This window comes from Gadus macrocephalus, chromosome 8 (assembly GCF_031168955.1).
Source record: "Gadus macrocephalus chromosome 8, ASM3116895v1".
Taxonomy (NCBI): Eukaryota; Metazoa; Chordata; class Actinopteri; order Gadiformes; family Gadidae; genus Gadus; species Gadus macrocephalus.
This window is the reverse complement of record NC_082389.1, coordinates 16,938,378-16,955,847: the sequence shown is the minus strand read 5'-3', so window position 1 is coordinate 16,955,847 and position 17,470 is coordinate 16,938,378. Positions and strand designations below refer to the sequence as shown.

At 46.9% G+C, this 17,470-nt stretch overlaps 1 long non-coding RNA gene across 1 annotated transcript; it reads left to right on the top strand.

Moving 5' to 3' along the window:
* Nucleotides 1-809: 809 nt before the first annotated feature.
* On the top strand, nt 810-15,223 carry LOC132463407 (uncharacterized). Its single transcript, XR_009527019.1, has 2 exons — nt 810-1,067; nt 12,711-15,223. It is a non-coding gene; the product is annotated as an uncharacterized LOC132463407 (long non-coding RNA).
* Nucleotides 15,224-17,470: the final 2,247 nt, after the last annotated feature.

The window sequence follows — 17,470 nt, the reverse complement described above, 5'->3', positions numbered from 1 at the left end:
CTCATCAAGAATATGGCCTTTCTACTTAAAACTCACCCAAGATACAGAATAAATAGCTACCTAGACAGGAAACCGCCCGAGACATCCGACTGAGCTATCCATTTCCCATTCGTGCACTTTGGCTTTAGTTTCACTAGAGGGAGCCAGATAAAACCTAATCTAATACAATGTTCCGATATCCTCTTACAAACTGTTCAGATTGTTTTGCCACTGAGTTCCATGCAGAGTGTGCACACAAATAGGTAGGCGAATAGCCTTTTCATTTATCCAAACGTTTTACAAGGTTTAAACACGTTGTTAAACATAGCCCCTCCTTGTACAGTCTTACTTCTTCTTGTGTCTAAACGGCATAAGCGTACATGTAAAATCATGAATTGAACAAATGCAGAAGTATTACATGGATGTAGATAAATGGATGCTGAAGGAATATTTCTGTCCTATAGGCCTATATATGCAATTGATATACTGTCAATAGCAGGCTATACTGTACATGTTGCTATACAGAATCATGCTCCACTATTGACTGTATTCCATTATCCAGTTAAGTTTTGTTTTGGGAAGTTTTTAACACATCATCATAAATCACAAAATGTACATAAATAACTATGCACGCTCTAACGGCCCGGGTACTAGGACAGAGAACCAGAGCACAAGACTAAACCTGAGCGACCAATGGCATCAGAGTTCCGCCGTGTTGTGATGGGATCTGCCAATCAGCGGCCGCTCCGCCCGAGCGACCAATAGCATCAGAGCTCCACCGTTTTGTGGTGGGCTCAGCCAATCAGCGGCGTCTCCGCCGGGTGAATGGACACGCGGCGGCGGGTCCCTGCTCGCTGACTGCCTGTGTGCGCCCAGCTACTCAAACTGCAACAAAGAAACCACCGCGGTAGTCATTCCGCTACGTTGTTTAGTTGCGTGTCATTTTTTTTAAATAGACATGTTTTAACACTGTACCGATGACATTGTCGCCATTGGAACCGAAACCACGTTTTTTTTTTGCCAAGACGAACTGACTTTAAAGAGCGTGTAGGAGGGTTATCGCTCATCGCAAGTTGAGGTCCCCGACGGTGAGTGTGTGTGAGTGATGTGAGTGTGAGTGTGAGTGTGAGTGTGTGTGTGTGTGTGTGTGTGTGTGTGTGTTATTATAACCTATGCTTTCTATCGTCTGCGAACGGCTGTGGGTTCAAAATATACCACCAGGGTATTATTAATAACCTATATTCACCTGTGACCTATTATGCATTAATGGACTCACCCTAACCCTGGAAGTTGATATGACAATATATTAGACAACCCGGATGGCATAAAAGACCACAAAATAAGAATTTTGTTTATCTGCTTAAGATAAAGAGCCTTTCCTGTTTCTTGGGTAAAACCGTATGCCTTTTTTGCTTTATAGCCTACCATGATCATTGTGTGTGTGTGTGTGTGTGTGTGTGTGTGTGTGTGTGTGTGTGTGTGTGTGTGTGTGTGTGTGTGTGTGTGTGTGTGTGTGTGTGTGTGTGTGTGTGTGTGTGTGTGAAGGGGAGAGAGAGCAGGCGCCAGTAGACATGTTTATTCATGGGAGATATTCCGATGATGCGTGTCACTGAGTTGTATTGATGCATTATTTATACTTTTAATTATTTTGCAAAAGTCTACGACTATTATCACATATCAATCTATGTTTTGTATGTACGGAAGTGGATTTACTATCTGGCTCTTCTGAGATTTTTAAAGATGGTAGGAGGAAATTAGATGAAAAACGATAGGGAACAAACAACATTAAACGACGTCCTATGTTGCCTCGTCAGCACACGGGGGAGAGGGAGGGAGGAAAGGGAGAGAGAGGGGGGGGGGGGGGGGAGGGAGAGAGAGAGAGAGAGAGAGAGAGAGAGAGAGAGAGAGAGAGAGAGAGAGAGAGAGAGAGAGAGAGAGAGAGAGAGAGAGAGAGAGAGAGAGAGGAGAGAGAGAGAGAGAGAGAGAGAGAGAGAGAGAGAGAGAGAGCAGTCTTGTATTTGTAAAGATGGTCAGTATGCCAATAGAGTTAATTTATAGAGCTAATCCTGCACTGCTCATTTGGTTTGTTATTGCGGCCTATCATTAGGTGGTGTGGAAATGAGCCAGTAGTACCACTGAATGAACAGATATATCCACAAATAACTGAAACCACGCCACTAAAAGCTGACTGTTATAACAGTAATATTGTGTTTTGTTTAGCATCATGTGTGTAAAATCAGTGTGTCCATATTTGCTGTGTGTGGTGCAGGTCTATGCCTTCACCATATAGGGGAAAGGTGAGCGTGGTCCCTAAAAGAGAGACCAGGTGTCACTCATTGTAGGTCACCCCGCCCCATTTTCATTGTGACAATTACAGAGTGTGTGTGTGTGTTTCTGATGGGGGGGGCTCGTGATAGATGCCCCATCAGGGGCTAGAGGTTCTGAAGCAGCTCTGAAGAGATGGAGAGGACAGGGTTGTACGGTTAGAGGACAGAGAGTAAGAAGAAGAGGAGTGAAAAGGAATAGATGGCCATTCATCTGTCTGCAGGATTTGCCTAGCCCCTCACTAGAGAACTCGATCTCTGCCCCTCTCTGTCTCTGTCTCTTTCTCCATCTAGCCGCCTCTCCAGACTCTTTTTTTTCCCGTTTCTCTCTCACACGCCTCTCCCGTCTCTCTTATTTGTCCTTCAATGTCTCTTGTCATTCTCTCCGCCACAGTGTGTCAGTCTGCCTGTCACTGTCTCGCTGTCTGTCCCAGTCTGTGGTTCATAGAGTTTCGTCGTTTGAATCACTCACATCCCTTACAATCTATCCTCCCTCCTGTTCGATTTCACATCCCTACCTGCACTATCTCATCTGTTCTCTCCGTCCATCAGCCTGTAGGCAACTTTCTTCCTCACACACTCACACACTCATGATGTGTGTGCGGTCGGCCCTCCAATTCTCTCCTCTCGTGGTCTTGCACACAACTCTTACTCACTCTCTCTCTCTCTCTCCCTCCACTTAGGCTGTCCCTCTCTCTCTCGTCACCGTGATCTGAGTCACTTCAGTTGCTGGCAGAAACTCCTTCTCAATCGTTTTCAAGAACCCACCCCCATCCACCCCTCCCTCCCTGTGGCCTCCCCCCCCACCCCGCGGCCCCCCGCTCCCGGGTCCCGGCCCCACCAAACCTTGTTTGGAATAGTTATGAGTCGGATGGGATTGTGTAAATAGCTGTTCTGGTGACACACTGATGCTTGTGTCAGGTGTTATCCAAGCTAATGAAAGTTTGTTCTGCTTGTCTAGCTCAAGAGCTAGCCAAAGATGACCGTGTTTACAATCTTAAAAAAGTACTATGTGTTATTATTAAGCCGTTCATGGGGATGATGAGGAAATGTTTGGGTGGTTCTGAGATTATTCTGACAGCTACCTTCTGGGTTCACCAAAGTACGACAGGATATCAGCGTTTGCTATCATTTCAAATTCCCCAAAGCAGTGTTTTGTCGTGTCTGGCTCAAAATGTGTCTATTATCTTTAACAGTTTGCCTGGGGTCACCATAGCAACGTGGCTGCGTCGTTCCCCGCTGCATCGTAGCCTGCGCTAGCAACTTCCTATCAGCCCACTACCTCATTTCCTCTCTTAACTTCCCCAGCTGTGTTTGTGGTGTCCGACATCTTTTGTCTAGACAGAAAGGTGTAGTTTTGAACTTGCAGTGTTGGTTTTCTCACGAGGTGAACCTCAACCCACCGAGGCCCGTAGAGGGGCAGGCAGCACACGTCTCCTAGAAGCCTCTTGTTTGCCAGTTCAGCAAACAAAGTTCAATGGTTGTGGTAGAAGGAAGATCTCATGCAATTAATACAGTCATGTGCATGTTGGTACATTCTTTCTTCACACCGCTCTCTCAAATCCTATTAGAAAAGTAATGTTCTTACATTTCCGAAGGCAAGTTAATATAGTCTTACCTGTAGAGGGCCTGTTAAGGCTCTATGCACATTTCCTCACTCATAGATGACACAGCCTACATACCAAACGAAATACAGGATAATGATCAGCACATGTTATGCACTGGGGAACATGTTATAGTCCTGCTGCTGAAGGAACTGCCTTGGCTGATTACTCTGCCTTCGCTCCTTATGCGCATGATAAGCAGTGGTACGCGTCGCTGCCTGGAGGCTCGTGTCAATGTGTGAAGATCATGATGTAGATAGCACCAGAACCCAGGCACTTCACTTGGCAGCCTCCAGTGAAGTGATGATGGACCGCTACACTACGGAACTAAACTCAAAGAAGAGCCGACGCATGAGCAACAGCACACGTTCACACATGCTGTGCTGTGCAGTCTTAAAGTAAATGGGTTGAGGTGACAGTGCGACTAGGAAGGAGACGGCAAAGTACTGCGCTCATCTTGGAAATGACCGATGCTTAAGTGGGTGTCTGTGTTTGTGTGTGAGTGTGTGTCTGTGTGTGTGCGCATGCATGTTGGTCCCAGCATGTGACTGCAGCTGGAACGCTGTTCTGCCTCACACTGCGCAATACAATGAAGGGCCACCTAAAGCAATCGTGCACTTTACAGGAAATTGGCAGCAATTTCCCCCCTATCCTGAGGATCTATTGATTGGGTAGGAGGAAATCCTGAATGTCACGTATTTACAGGCTGTATGCAACTATGCTCACAGCTCTCACTACTCCTTTTGCTACGGTCCACTCCTCAGACAGGCCTGGAGAATTACACTTACCCTGTGATGTGCATCAGTATGTCAAGGGGAAAGGACACACACACACACACACACACACACACACACACACACACACACACACACACACACACACACACACACACACACACACACACACACACACAGGAAGTGTGTATGACAGGAAGCTATGCACAGTTTTAAGGAATGTGTAGAAACGGTTGTGTAGAAGTTCACAGCTTCAACTCCACTCAACCCATCTCATTCCTGCAGTCTTATCTCGTTTGACCGGGCCACTATGTTGTCACTGGCTGTTTGGTTTGGCCACCACCTCTCTGCTTCCATTATCTCACGTCTCATCTGATAGGGGAATTCACTGCTTTTCCTTTGGGGCTTTTTGTGGTACTTTTTTTTTTCTCTCTCTCCATCAGTGCCGAGCAAGCGCTGAGCTGCTGTACTAATCTACATATAGATGACTACAGTGTCTGAGGTGTCCCGCTTGGACTTGTGTCTGATCTGATTTGATGGGATGTGTGCGTGTGTGCGTGTGTGTTTTACACGCAGTAACAACTGTCCAAACAGGGCTGGTCAACATATGTGCACATTTTTAATTTACCCAAATTGGTACACTAATGGCACGTGGTAAATGTTAACAAAAGTTAACATAGTGGCCCCCCTTTTTTTTTTTTGCACCAACCGCCCTTCGTTTGGTGTCATTAAGTTTTACTTCCCGATGGACAATGGTGTTCTGGCCCTGCCTCTATATTGTGTCTGGTCAGAGTCACGTGTTGGCGTCTGGGCCCAAGTGAATCACCTCCTGCCTTTTAACCACGCCAGCTCCCTCACAGGTCCCCCTCAGTGCCGTGATGCCACGGCTTCTATCCCTTGTGGTTGCTCTCCTCTCTGACGGATCCCTCTTCCCGTGAAACGGGCCCACTTCCATTAGGTCATCAGCCTTCCTGGGCCCTTTGTGTAAGGCCTGCTCATCAGAGGGGGAGATATTCTCTCTCTAAACACTGTGATTTGTATTGTTTGTCTACAAGGGCAGGATAGCCTAGTGTGGTGTTACTTTCGGATACAAGTGTCTGATAAACTCCTTAATATTGTGATAACAATAATACTTATCTAATTGCTTAAAGAGCCGATTGGTGCTGTCAGTAAGGTCATGCCAATTTTGACGAATTTCTTTTTTAATTTAACCTTTAAATACCTTTTTATAATAATTGTAGGTGATGGAAATGCGGGTTTATTCTGTTTGCAGCTTGATTTAAAACCCTGCCTTGAGTTGGAAGGCCGTCGACCTCATTTACCCCATAAACCATTTATAATTATAAGATGTCATTAAAATTCATAAATCATCAATCAGAACGGATAAGTCTATAGACCTTGTTGTATCAAAACCAAGCAGTCAAACCTTTCTGACTGAAACAACGGCGTGGTCTTGCCTTCTATCACAATTGGCGTGTCACTTATGTGTAAGAAATGTCCAGCACTTTCTCTTTTTTCTAATTTTCTTTCCAGCCCTAATTACAGAGCTCATGAAAGCGTTTAAAATTTCATGAATATTTAAATCTTCCAAGGGAAGTGTCAGGGGAGACCCATGTGTGGCTTCTCTGCCCTAATTATGGTGGAACACACACACACACACACACACACACACACACACACACACACACACACACACACACACACACACACACACACACACACACACACACACACACACACACACACACACACACACACACACACACACACAGGGAGTCCACATTTGATGCTGTAAATCTCGCAAACATGGATGGGCTAATATATGCTGACTGAGGGTAGACCCATTTGCAAATATATATTCACACACACACACACACACACACACACACACACACACACTACAACAGACACACATCTGTGAATTGACACATGTCTGGGTATGCACACACACATACACTCAGACTCCCAGCAGGCTGGCAGTAAGAGACTACAGCTGGCGGTGTCTGCAGCTGCTTCCCAATAAACAATATGTCGATGATGGACGTCTTGGTTCAGCATTGAGTCACAGACTGTGTGTGTGTGTGTGTGTGTGTGTGTGTGTGTGTGTGTGTGTGTGTGTGTGTGTGTGTGTGTGTGTGTGTGTGTGTGTGTGTGTGTGTGTGTGTGTGTGTGTTTTGGCCAGTTAACTGCTAGCAGGATGAGGTTGCCACCATGTAAGTTTACTCACTCATAATGACATGTTGGTGGGTTATAAGGTCTAAGGAAATCGTGGACTGAACATTTTACCACGTAGTCGGTAATCTTGTAATCAGTTTAGACGACAACACCCTTTGAGTATCTGTGGATTTGTGTCGCTGTCTCAGACCTTAAACTGTTAATACCCCAATTAGTTTCACGGTAGAGATCATTTATAGACAAATGTTGCAACGAATCTCACAGCTACAGTTAATTTATGTCCCAGACAGTAGGAGGGAAACATAAATAGTGACTGGAATAGAAGAAAACTGGACTGAACTGACTGCTCCTGTTCTGAGTCAGTAGGAATGCCTTCATTCTACAGAGGGTGATGCTCTGAACTCACTGCTTTGAGGATATGACTAAAGATTAACAGGGTGCGTTTGTCCCTCCGGAATGGGAGGGGGGTGGATACAAGGACAGTGGATGGTGATGTGTCGGAACCAAGGGTGTTAAGAAGGATGGAAAAGAAGGAGGGAAGGTAAGGAACCAGAGTGACGGCGACCAGGGCAGAGGAAAGCAGGTTCAAAGATGAAGGCAATGAGAGGCTAAAGGTTTATAGAGGGATAGATGTACAAAATATACCACAGATAATGCATTACCAAATTCGGGGGGGGGGGGGGGGGGTTAGACACTTTGATATTTGACGGCCGGAGACCGCTTTACCAGACAGAAGAACGTCAACAGGAAGTGGCAGAGGCGCGTCTCTTCATTCAACTTGTCGTGTTCTCCTGTCTCTCGGTGTTGTAACTGCTCCTGGTTCGTTGTCGTGGTGCTGCTGCCTCCTCCTCACGGACCCGTCTGAAGATGTCTGGTGGGCGGGGAGAGCAGCACACATATTAGAGAGGAGTCGCAGCATCTCACGGTGGCTGTGGCACACCTCGACATGTAGCCTGGTTTGGCAGGTGTCTGGCTCTAAGGGTGGAGGGGGCTACAGAAACTTGAGAGGAGCAGGAGAAGCAGATGCTGAGAAGGAAATGAGAGGCAGATAGAGGGGGAGAGAGAGAGAGAGAGAGAGAGAGAGAGAGACTGCGCCAAAGTTGTCATCCCAGAGGGTGATTTAGGATGGGAGAAAAAAATCAAGAAAAGGTGTAAGAAATGAGGAAAGTGGCAAAGAGGAGGAGACCTCAAAATAGAATAAAATACAAATCCCTGTGATGATGAACTATGCGGCGCTCCTCTAAGCAAGGCAATTTATTATTTTTAATTGAGTGTTGGAGCTGTGGCGAGTACAACAAAGCACATCCAAGGAGCGTGCAGAGATCAACGGTCTCCAACCAGCCTTCCAGCATGAGTCGAGGACACAAGGTGGGACTGATAATGAGGGGGTCAAACGCATCGGAACACAGACCTCGATGCACAGCGTTACCTGACCCCCGAGTTGCCTGCAAGAACCAGTTGATAATGGACTTTAATGTGCACCCCTACATTACACTTTACTATATTTAAAATGTTGCTGACCAAGCAACGGTAGCCTGCAACACGCTGGTCCTCTTCCAGAACCATTTATGTATAAACGGCTGCCAAACCAGAAAAGCCTAGCAAGTATTAGTGTGACGCTACAGGGAACGAATCTCCTCATCATTACCATTATTAAGAATATGCACTCCCTCCCGGAAATGTGTGCATTAGATACCCTGCCTATTTCCATGACAACAAGAGGCTAAAACGGTGTAGTATGAATTTTATGCTGTCCAGTAACCCCCGCTAGTCAGTGTCGTTGGCGGAGTGAAAAAGGCATGTTCTGCATTTGGTTCATCCAAGGCTCCTCTGTGGTTGGGATTGAACACCAGACGTTTCCCCCCATTCACCCTGTGCTGGATCCCCCCCGGACCACTTCACTGGGGCACTGACGGAAACCAGACCACCGCCACACACACACACACACACACACACACACACACACACACACACACACACACACACACACACACACACACACACACACACACAGTCAGAGTGCAGCCCCACGGCACTTAGACAGTGACTCACATATGCTAGTGATTTGACAGTAAAAGGCGTTTTGGAGGAGACGAGCGGGCGGATGGACAGATGTACTAAAGCGCACACACATGCTTGCGATGCGTCAGTTCCTCGCCGCGCTAATGGGCCACAGGGCGAGGTGTTTTGATGGTGGATTATGCCTCTGGGAACACATGTTTTTCTGAAGCATTTGTTATTTTACACAGGCACATTGCTGCATAATATTGGCAATGTCAGGTTTGAAGTAGACACTTACCATTGGTAAATATATATTTTCTGCTACTCCATGAAGTGGAGCCTACGACTGATGGTGATCCACCAATTTGTCATCTCAGCTAGACTTCCTTTTTCTGAAGATAACTCCTGGTATGTGTAGGTAAACAGTGTTTGACAGGGTAAGGAAGACGTTAATCGCAGCAGACACCGTAGGAAACTCAATTCTTTGCCATAAAATCGTTTCCAGAGAGGGAATGGAAACAGACGTAAAGTCATTGCAATGTGCACCTGTCACTGACTGGTTGACAGGTAAACAGATAGACCTGCTTGAAGATTAAAGACACGTTCAGAGGACGCGGGGAGACAACAACATACTCTGAAAGACAGGGCACACCACAAATACCAATAAGCCGTATAATATTGCACCTTCAAATCTGGCGAGTGGCATCTGCTAAATGTGACTCACTCTCTTTCCTGCGCCTGGAGGCAGGAATGACCATATCTTTGAAAAGAGGGAGAGACAGAGGGGGGAAGTCGGCAGCTGGAAGGTTATACCGAGAAACAAGTGCTTATCAGCCATTGGCTTCCATCCATACGTGGACAGAAGCAACACTTTTGGAGCCCGCCAGGTGTTGGTGAGCAAGAGGCTGACAATGTGTTGCCGGTTGTGGCAGAACAGTAGACGCAGCTCCCGGCTCTCCGGTATCGCTCATGTGTCTCAGTAACGGATACGCCTCGTCTCCTTGAATTAGTCAAGACACACGAGAGGCCAGTGGAACCGGAGAGCCCGCTCACTTCAATGTGCATTTGGATTTGAGGCCTTTAAGGCCTGCCCATAGGTGCGTCCGGGCTCTGATTGGCTCCCAAAATGAATTAAAAAAAGGGTCGAACCATGCGGTACTGCAGGATATTTTGACGTGAACAATATTGACATGGAAAAACCATCACTATCTATTAAATTGCTATAATGCCCCCGAAATGAGTCGCCTCTGGTTTGTGTTGGCGTTTGGTTTGTCTATGACTTTGATGTCTAGGAACGACGTGTGAGAAATAAGTGAGCGTGGTACAAATTGTTTGGTGTGCTTTGTCACACCTCCTTGCTTCCATGCCTTAGCAACAAGGGACACACTCCTAGTAGCAACGACAGGTAGTGCTACGTTTTTCACATGCCTGTATTTTCTGGTGTGAAACTAAGTAATAAACACTAATAAAAATGGTTCAATTTTGGACCAATGAAAGATAATGGCGGAAAGTTTATACGGACAGCCTCTCCGGATCTAGGCAGCAGGTGCGTTGATAAAATAGTTTATTGCAGCAAAGCTCAATGCAGCGGGTGGAGGAAATTGCTTTTGCAGCGCGCCCTGTGGAGGAAGCCGCCGTATGGATATGGGTGTACACATTGCGAGCCGTTGCAGTATTTCTGCACACCACTTAATTGTCTGTAGGCAAAAAACAGGCGGCCACACAATAGAAAAGCCCCAGGCATAACTGATGTGTCCTGCCTGTGCTGGATCGAACGGCCTGCGGGGAAATATGACTGAGTGGCTGACTGGCTGGCAGAACTATGGAGTGGTTTGGAGAAATCACAAACACAGGAAGACCAAAGATGGAGGAGAAGGAAGATGAAGATATTGGAGCGATGATGCCGGTGACGCCAGGCCGATTGTCCTGTTCTTATATTGCCCAAACACACACACCCTTAAACACGCGCACACACACACACACACACACACACACACACACACACACACACACACACACACACACACACACACACACACACACACACACACACACACACACACACACACACACACACACACACACACACACACACACACACACACCGCTCCTGTGTTATCGCCCCCTTTGGAAAGGGCAGGAGTCATTCTCTGCATGCATTGTTCCAAAGATTTCTGTGTGTGTTAGTGCATACGTGCCTGTGATCCGTGTGAATACGTTTGTGTGCACTCCAGCGTTCAATTCATCTTGTCTTATGTCGGCGTGCCTATGGGTGTGACTCTCCTCACTACTTGTGTCGTTGTCATGGTAACGTCAGATCGCCGCGCGGCGCGTTGCTGCCGGTATCTGTCTCCGCGGATAATGATGCTCCGCTAAGGAACCTTTTTTGTTGTTATTGTTAGGGTGGAAATGGTGGTCATCATTATGACCTCCTTTTCTCTCTCTCTGTCTCTCTTTCTGTCTCTCTCTTTCTGTTTCTCTCTCTCTCTCTCGGTTTCTCTCTCTCTCTCTTTCTGTCTCTCTCTTTCTGTCTCTCTCTTTCTCTCTCTCTCTCTCTCTCTCTCTCTCTCTCTCTCTCTCTCTCTCTCTCTCTCTCTCTCTCTCTCTCTCTCTCTCTCTCTCTCGGGAGATCAACAGTGTGGGGGAGCGTTATCGACCCTGCCTCCTCCTCCTCCTCCTCCTCCTCCATTGTTCTGCTCAGCTCATTAACAGGGGGCCTCCTCAGCGCTGTTTGACTCCACAGCCCGAGGAGATTGAGACGCATGGCTCAGCAGCTAGGCAATGGTTGCAAGTTTTGGCTGATGCCGTCACCGGCCACTGACACAATATCAACACCACCGCCCCTGCCTTGATTAAGTCCCACAGAGACGATGAGAGAGAGATGGAGCGATAGCGGGGAATCGGTGGCCAGACTGAGCTAGGTAGACTGAAAGACGAGGAGGATCAGAATGTAGCTCCTATCTGCTAATCCCCAGCGGTAAAGTAGATTACTGTGGCTGCCGTCTCTCTCTACCTGGGCCCTCCGAGGCCTGTTGGGGACGGATCCCGTAAACAACTGTGCTAACATGGAGTGGATAGCCGCAGGGCAACACCAGGCCTGTTGTGTGTTGTGTGACGCTAGGCGACATCGCACCTAAGACCTACATGGTGCTCATATCCTCTCTCTAGTCAAGCTACTTCTTACAATCCCATTTCTACCCCTTACCCCTTCCCCTTGTTTTGAAGGGGTAAGGGGGAGGGGTAAGGGGTAGGAATGGGATTGGGCCTTAGTTAGTCCTTCTCTTAAGATAAACCTATCATGCGGGGATTTATGTTGTTTTAGCACGGAGCAGGTTGGAGTTCAGCATCTCGCTAAAAGATGCCTACAAGTAGATAGCATTCTACAGTCATTGGGGTTTGAATCCACACCATTTTGGCGGGGAGTTGAACGACATGACCAGCGTAATCCCTTTATAAACTGCCTGCATTATACTCCTTTAAGGCACCCTTGACAGTTTAGCTGTAACTGAGCTGTACGCTGTTCTCACATTTTAACTCTACGCTCAGTTGATTTTCTCGCACCCCATATAAAATAATCCCACAGATTAACATCATTTCCAAGAAGTGTTTGTGAAATATTTCTGGGCCCCCATTCTTTCATCTGATTCATTGATCTCTTGTACTTACCCACTCTCCGTTTCTGGGTAGCTCTTCTTCGACTGGACACAAAGCTAATGCTGAAAATACTTCTTATTTCAGCTTTCATGTTCTTTCAATTATTTATCCCTCGCCTTTTCTTCTTTGCATTACTTTTTCTCTGTGCTAAATATATATTTTTCCACAATATATTTTCCATGGCAACGCTGAGCGTTGCCATGTTAACCCTGTTGGTCTGTGATGTTTCCGCCTGGCAGGAGACCCTTAAGACCCCAGGGTGCCCCCTTGACCCTCGACCCCGGGGCTGGACCCACGCTGAGGGGCGAAGAGATGTTACCATGTCCACACTGAGCCCCAGGTGAGTCCATTTTACCGCTCTAAAGTGAATTATAAAGACACCACTCTTTAAGACTCTTTTTGGGCTCCTGGTCAATTTAAACCACGTCATTGAAATGTATTGAATTTAATTAATTTCAGGCGAACATTCAATACATTTGGTCCACCCCCAGCGTCTGTGGCTCCGTCTGTTCTGTCTCTCTCCCTGCCTGCCGCTTGTGTGTTGCTCAGTTGTCTTCCTAATTATACCCCTATCCGTGTCTTGGGCCCACCTCGTGTTTCCTCGTGCTGTGACCTGAGCTGCGCCGCCGTGAAATACCGTCCAGGTGACGCAACGCTGGTCCTCAACTACAACCAGCGTCCTCATCGGGGCTCATGCAACATTCACACTGTCCTGTCAAACACACACGTGCGCACACACACTCACGCACACACACATTAGTCGGAACTGTCATTTTAACGCTGGTTAAATCAAGATTTCAAGGCGTTACGTCTTACAGTGTCTGTGGATCAGGGCAGTGGCATTTCAGTTGCTCCCGTAAGGACTAAACCTAATCCTCGGCTTTTGTGGCAATAAAAAGTTTGACATATTAAAACCTGAACCAGATAAACTATTGGCTATCAGCAAAACTGAGTGCGGTACTTGAAATGTCACAGCTTTTACAAAACAGATAAGCCATGGTGGATCAGACTCAACTGTCTCGATACAATCTCGTAGATTCTGTTAAATCTATAGCAAGTTTCCACATCAAGCTGGTACCTAAATTCCCGAAACAGGAATTAGGTAAAGTACTGAGCTCTTACTGAGCTGATATTGACCTGAATGTATGTAGTCTCAATGTATGTATTTTCCCAGAATGCTGTGGGATTGTTTATATAGCTAGATATATCTGTTTGGCCTATTGGTGACCATTAACAAGGAATTTAAATAAAAAGATTGGACATTGAGTTCTGCGAGTACATGCCCTAATCTGTATGCCGTCAGAGGTTGACATTCAACATTTATAAGACGGAAAACTTCCAGCTGATGAGATGTAGTACTGCCTCCCCCACTGTGTGAATTGTTAAAACGTTGAAGCATGACTAGGATAGGGGGACGGGTCAAAACAACTGACAGGTCTCAAACCAAATAACCCTGTGTCGGCATAGCCTACCCTGGTCCCCATGGCTCTAGTTGGGGGTTGGAGTAGGGACCACCAGTGCAGACCCACCCAGCGATGGGTTTTGTCCCCTGGATGCTGCTCAGAGTCTATACGTCTAGCAGGAGAGGTGCACGTTAACGATACGCCTTGACATTATTTTCGGCAGCGCTCCCAAAGGTATTGATGGTCTGATTGAATTCTATAAAAAGTGTGTTCTGCCAGATGCCCCTCTGGCCCGTCGACTGTAATAGTGTGACATTTAGACGATTTAAGAATCATAAACGATGCTTTGTTGTCCTGACAGTCGGCAATCCGTCTTTCTGTGTGTGTGTGTGTGTGTGTGTGTGTGTGTGTGTGTGTGTGTGTGTGTGTGTGTGTGTGTGTGTTAATTAATGATTTAGGGTCTCAGAGGGAATTGGGGGGGGTGAAGCCCCCGGCGTGTGGCAACAAGGGGTCGGGGTTGTCAGATGGGGGCCAGCAGCTGGGGGAGGAGGAGCAGGAGTAGGGGGAGGTGTAGAGGCAGGGGGAGCCGAGGGGAGGGGGTCGGCACTGAGGACGGAGCGGCATCGAGGACGTGAGTGGGACAGGTCTGGATGCAGAAGATCTATCATGGAGAAATTGATTCCCTATCTTGGGTATCCTAATGGCGAGCTGTTATCGTTCAGTATTATATATAGACATGGGCCAGCTCTTTATTTTATGTGCACAGCACAAGGGGGATGTCTCCATTGGCTCCGTCTGCCTATCTACGGTTATGTTAAATCTGAGGGAAGGAAAGGTTGTATACCTGCCTCTCTCTCTGTCTGTCTCCCTTTTATCCTCTCCCTCTCCTGGGGGTTTCTCCCCATTCTCCCACCTCTCTTCTTTCTGTCCCATAATTCACACGTTGCCCTACAGGGACTGTCCTTCTGTCCTTCACTTCTACACACCTCTCCTCATTTTTTTTTTTATCTATCCATCCATTCAGCCCATCTAGATGGATATCTACACCTCCCTCCCTCCCTCCCTCCCTCCCTCCCTCCCTCTCCCTGGCAGTCCTTTCCCCTAGGGCCACATACACAGTTGGGGTGCTTTTGTCTTTGACACGTGCTGGCAGAAGGCAAAGCTACACACACACACACACACGCATGCATACACATGCACACGCGCACGAACACACGTGCCACAGTGCTACAGTCAGCTCTTGTGTCTATTGTTAGTAGGCTGCTCAGCTGCGAGGCCCCTGGCCCTAATTTTCTCTGTGGAGGTGAGAGGAGGGTCCCCCCTTTGTCCTGCAAATACCCCCTCCCCACACACACACACACACACACACGCGTGCACACACACACACACACACACACACACACACACACACACACACACACACACACACACACACACACACACACACACACACACACAGTCCGCCCATGGGGTTCCTTAAGTGTGAATGTTTCCTCAGGCAGAAAATCAGGGCTGCAAGGAATACGGGGTAGGGGAGGAGGGGGGAGGAGAGGAGGGGGGAGGCCTCAAAAGAGGTGGATATCCTCCGCTCAACCCCTGCAGTCAAACTTAAGTCAGCCAATCAGATCAACGGAGTCACACTTCAAAGGCATTCTATTTAGAAACGTGTATGCCTGTGTGTGTGTGTGTGTGTGTGTGTGTGTGTATATATATATATATATATATATATATATATATATATATATATATATATATATATATATATATATATATATATAATATATATATATATATATATATATATATTTATATATAGATGTATAGATATAGATAGTTATATTCATATAGTTATTATAGTTTATTCTACTTCGTGCCGGCCAACATAAAACAATTCAAATACTTTAATAATTAGCCTTTTTCTTATTCGTATTGCATGCTTATTAAATGTATGCTCTGTTTAAGTTCATCTCCCTCGAAAAGTAGTTCCCTTTAGAACTACGGTGAATAACGTTAGCTCAGCTGTAGGTAACGCGTTTCTATAGCAACCACACAAGGTTGCAACTGATCACTAGTTTAACAACGTAGTTGTTACATTCGTATCAAGTCAGCTTTAATGACGATCGATCAAACATGCACTCCTTGGTTTATTTTTACAACGGACCTCATGTATGAAATGTATGTGATAGAAAACGATACAAGCGGCGTATTGATCTACTGTGCTCAGTCAGCAGCAAGTAGAACCGACAAGTCAGCGGGCAATATGCCGGATTAATGCACCCCTCCCAGCCAATCAGAATCGAGCATTCTTAAATGAAGTAGAATAAATATAACTATTAACGTGCATGCATACAGGAATACAGCATTGACAGGATATTATTTCTAGTTCAGAGTGGATTTGAACAAGCTAAATCCTGTTCCCATCGGCCGCAGTGCTAGAGGGGGGGGGGGGGGGTAGTTTGCATGTCCCGGTAGACACTGGGTCCTCAGACTGCCCTGCTAGTCCCCGAGCCTCAATAACTGGCCTCTTCCTCTGTGTATATTATGCTAAGCCGAGCAGTAACTGTGCTTCCTCACATCCAACACCCCGGGCCTTCATGGGCCAGACCCTGTCTCGGATGACGGCGAGTCAGTTACCAGGTCATGGTGTGTGTGTGTGTGTGTGTGTGTGTGTGTGTGTGTGTGTGTGTGTGTGTGTGTGTGTGTGTGTGTGTGTGTGTGTGTGTGTGTGTGTGTTTCCGTGTGTGTGTTTGACTTGTTGTGTTTGTGTGAGTGCGCTTTTAGATGAAAGTTTCATATTTCATATTTTTTCAAGCGGTACAACCTGAATGAGAGCATTTTGTCTGGCTCCGCTGTGTGTTTGTGTGTTCATTCAAAACATGTGTCGGTCAAAGCTTTGGCGAGCGGTGCCTGAGCGACAGACTTGAGCAAGGGGCAAGTGCTGAAATACCTGCCAGCAAGACGCATGATCCCGTCACCGGGTCGCACTGCCAAAACTGTGAAGCAACGCGCTGCAGATGGGGGAAGGACGCTGAGCGACGGCGGGAATGAAGAGTGTGCAACGGAACGAGCGCTCCACTCCCGGAGTGCTGGTGGAAACCAATTTGATGCAATCCAATGATTCACTTCCAGATTTGGGAAACACTGAAACTAGTTGAAAATGTGTGTGTTTTGTGTGTGCGTTTTAGATTTACACTTTATCTTGTGCTCACAGTTGTTAGCATGCCTCTACGACTAAGTAATCATAATTAATTGATTATTCAATCCGAAAAGATGAACGAAATGTGATTTAGATGACGGATTTATCTTCTGTGTGTGCCACACATGCTAGATTACCATTAGGGCTGCAGTGTGTGTGTAGTGTGTGGCTGTGAGGTGGGCCATGGTGTGGGGATGGAGGGATGTGTTGGGGGGGGGGGGGGGGGGGGGCTAATTTAGCTGCTTGGCTTTGCCGTCACCCCCGCCTGGTCGCCGTCGGTTACGCCCGCCAGCTTGATGAGAGCGGAAAGGATTACCTCTTTCTTCCACCACACACACACACACACACACACACACACACACACACACTTCTCACTCTTGTGTGACCACCCGTCAGTGGG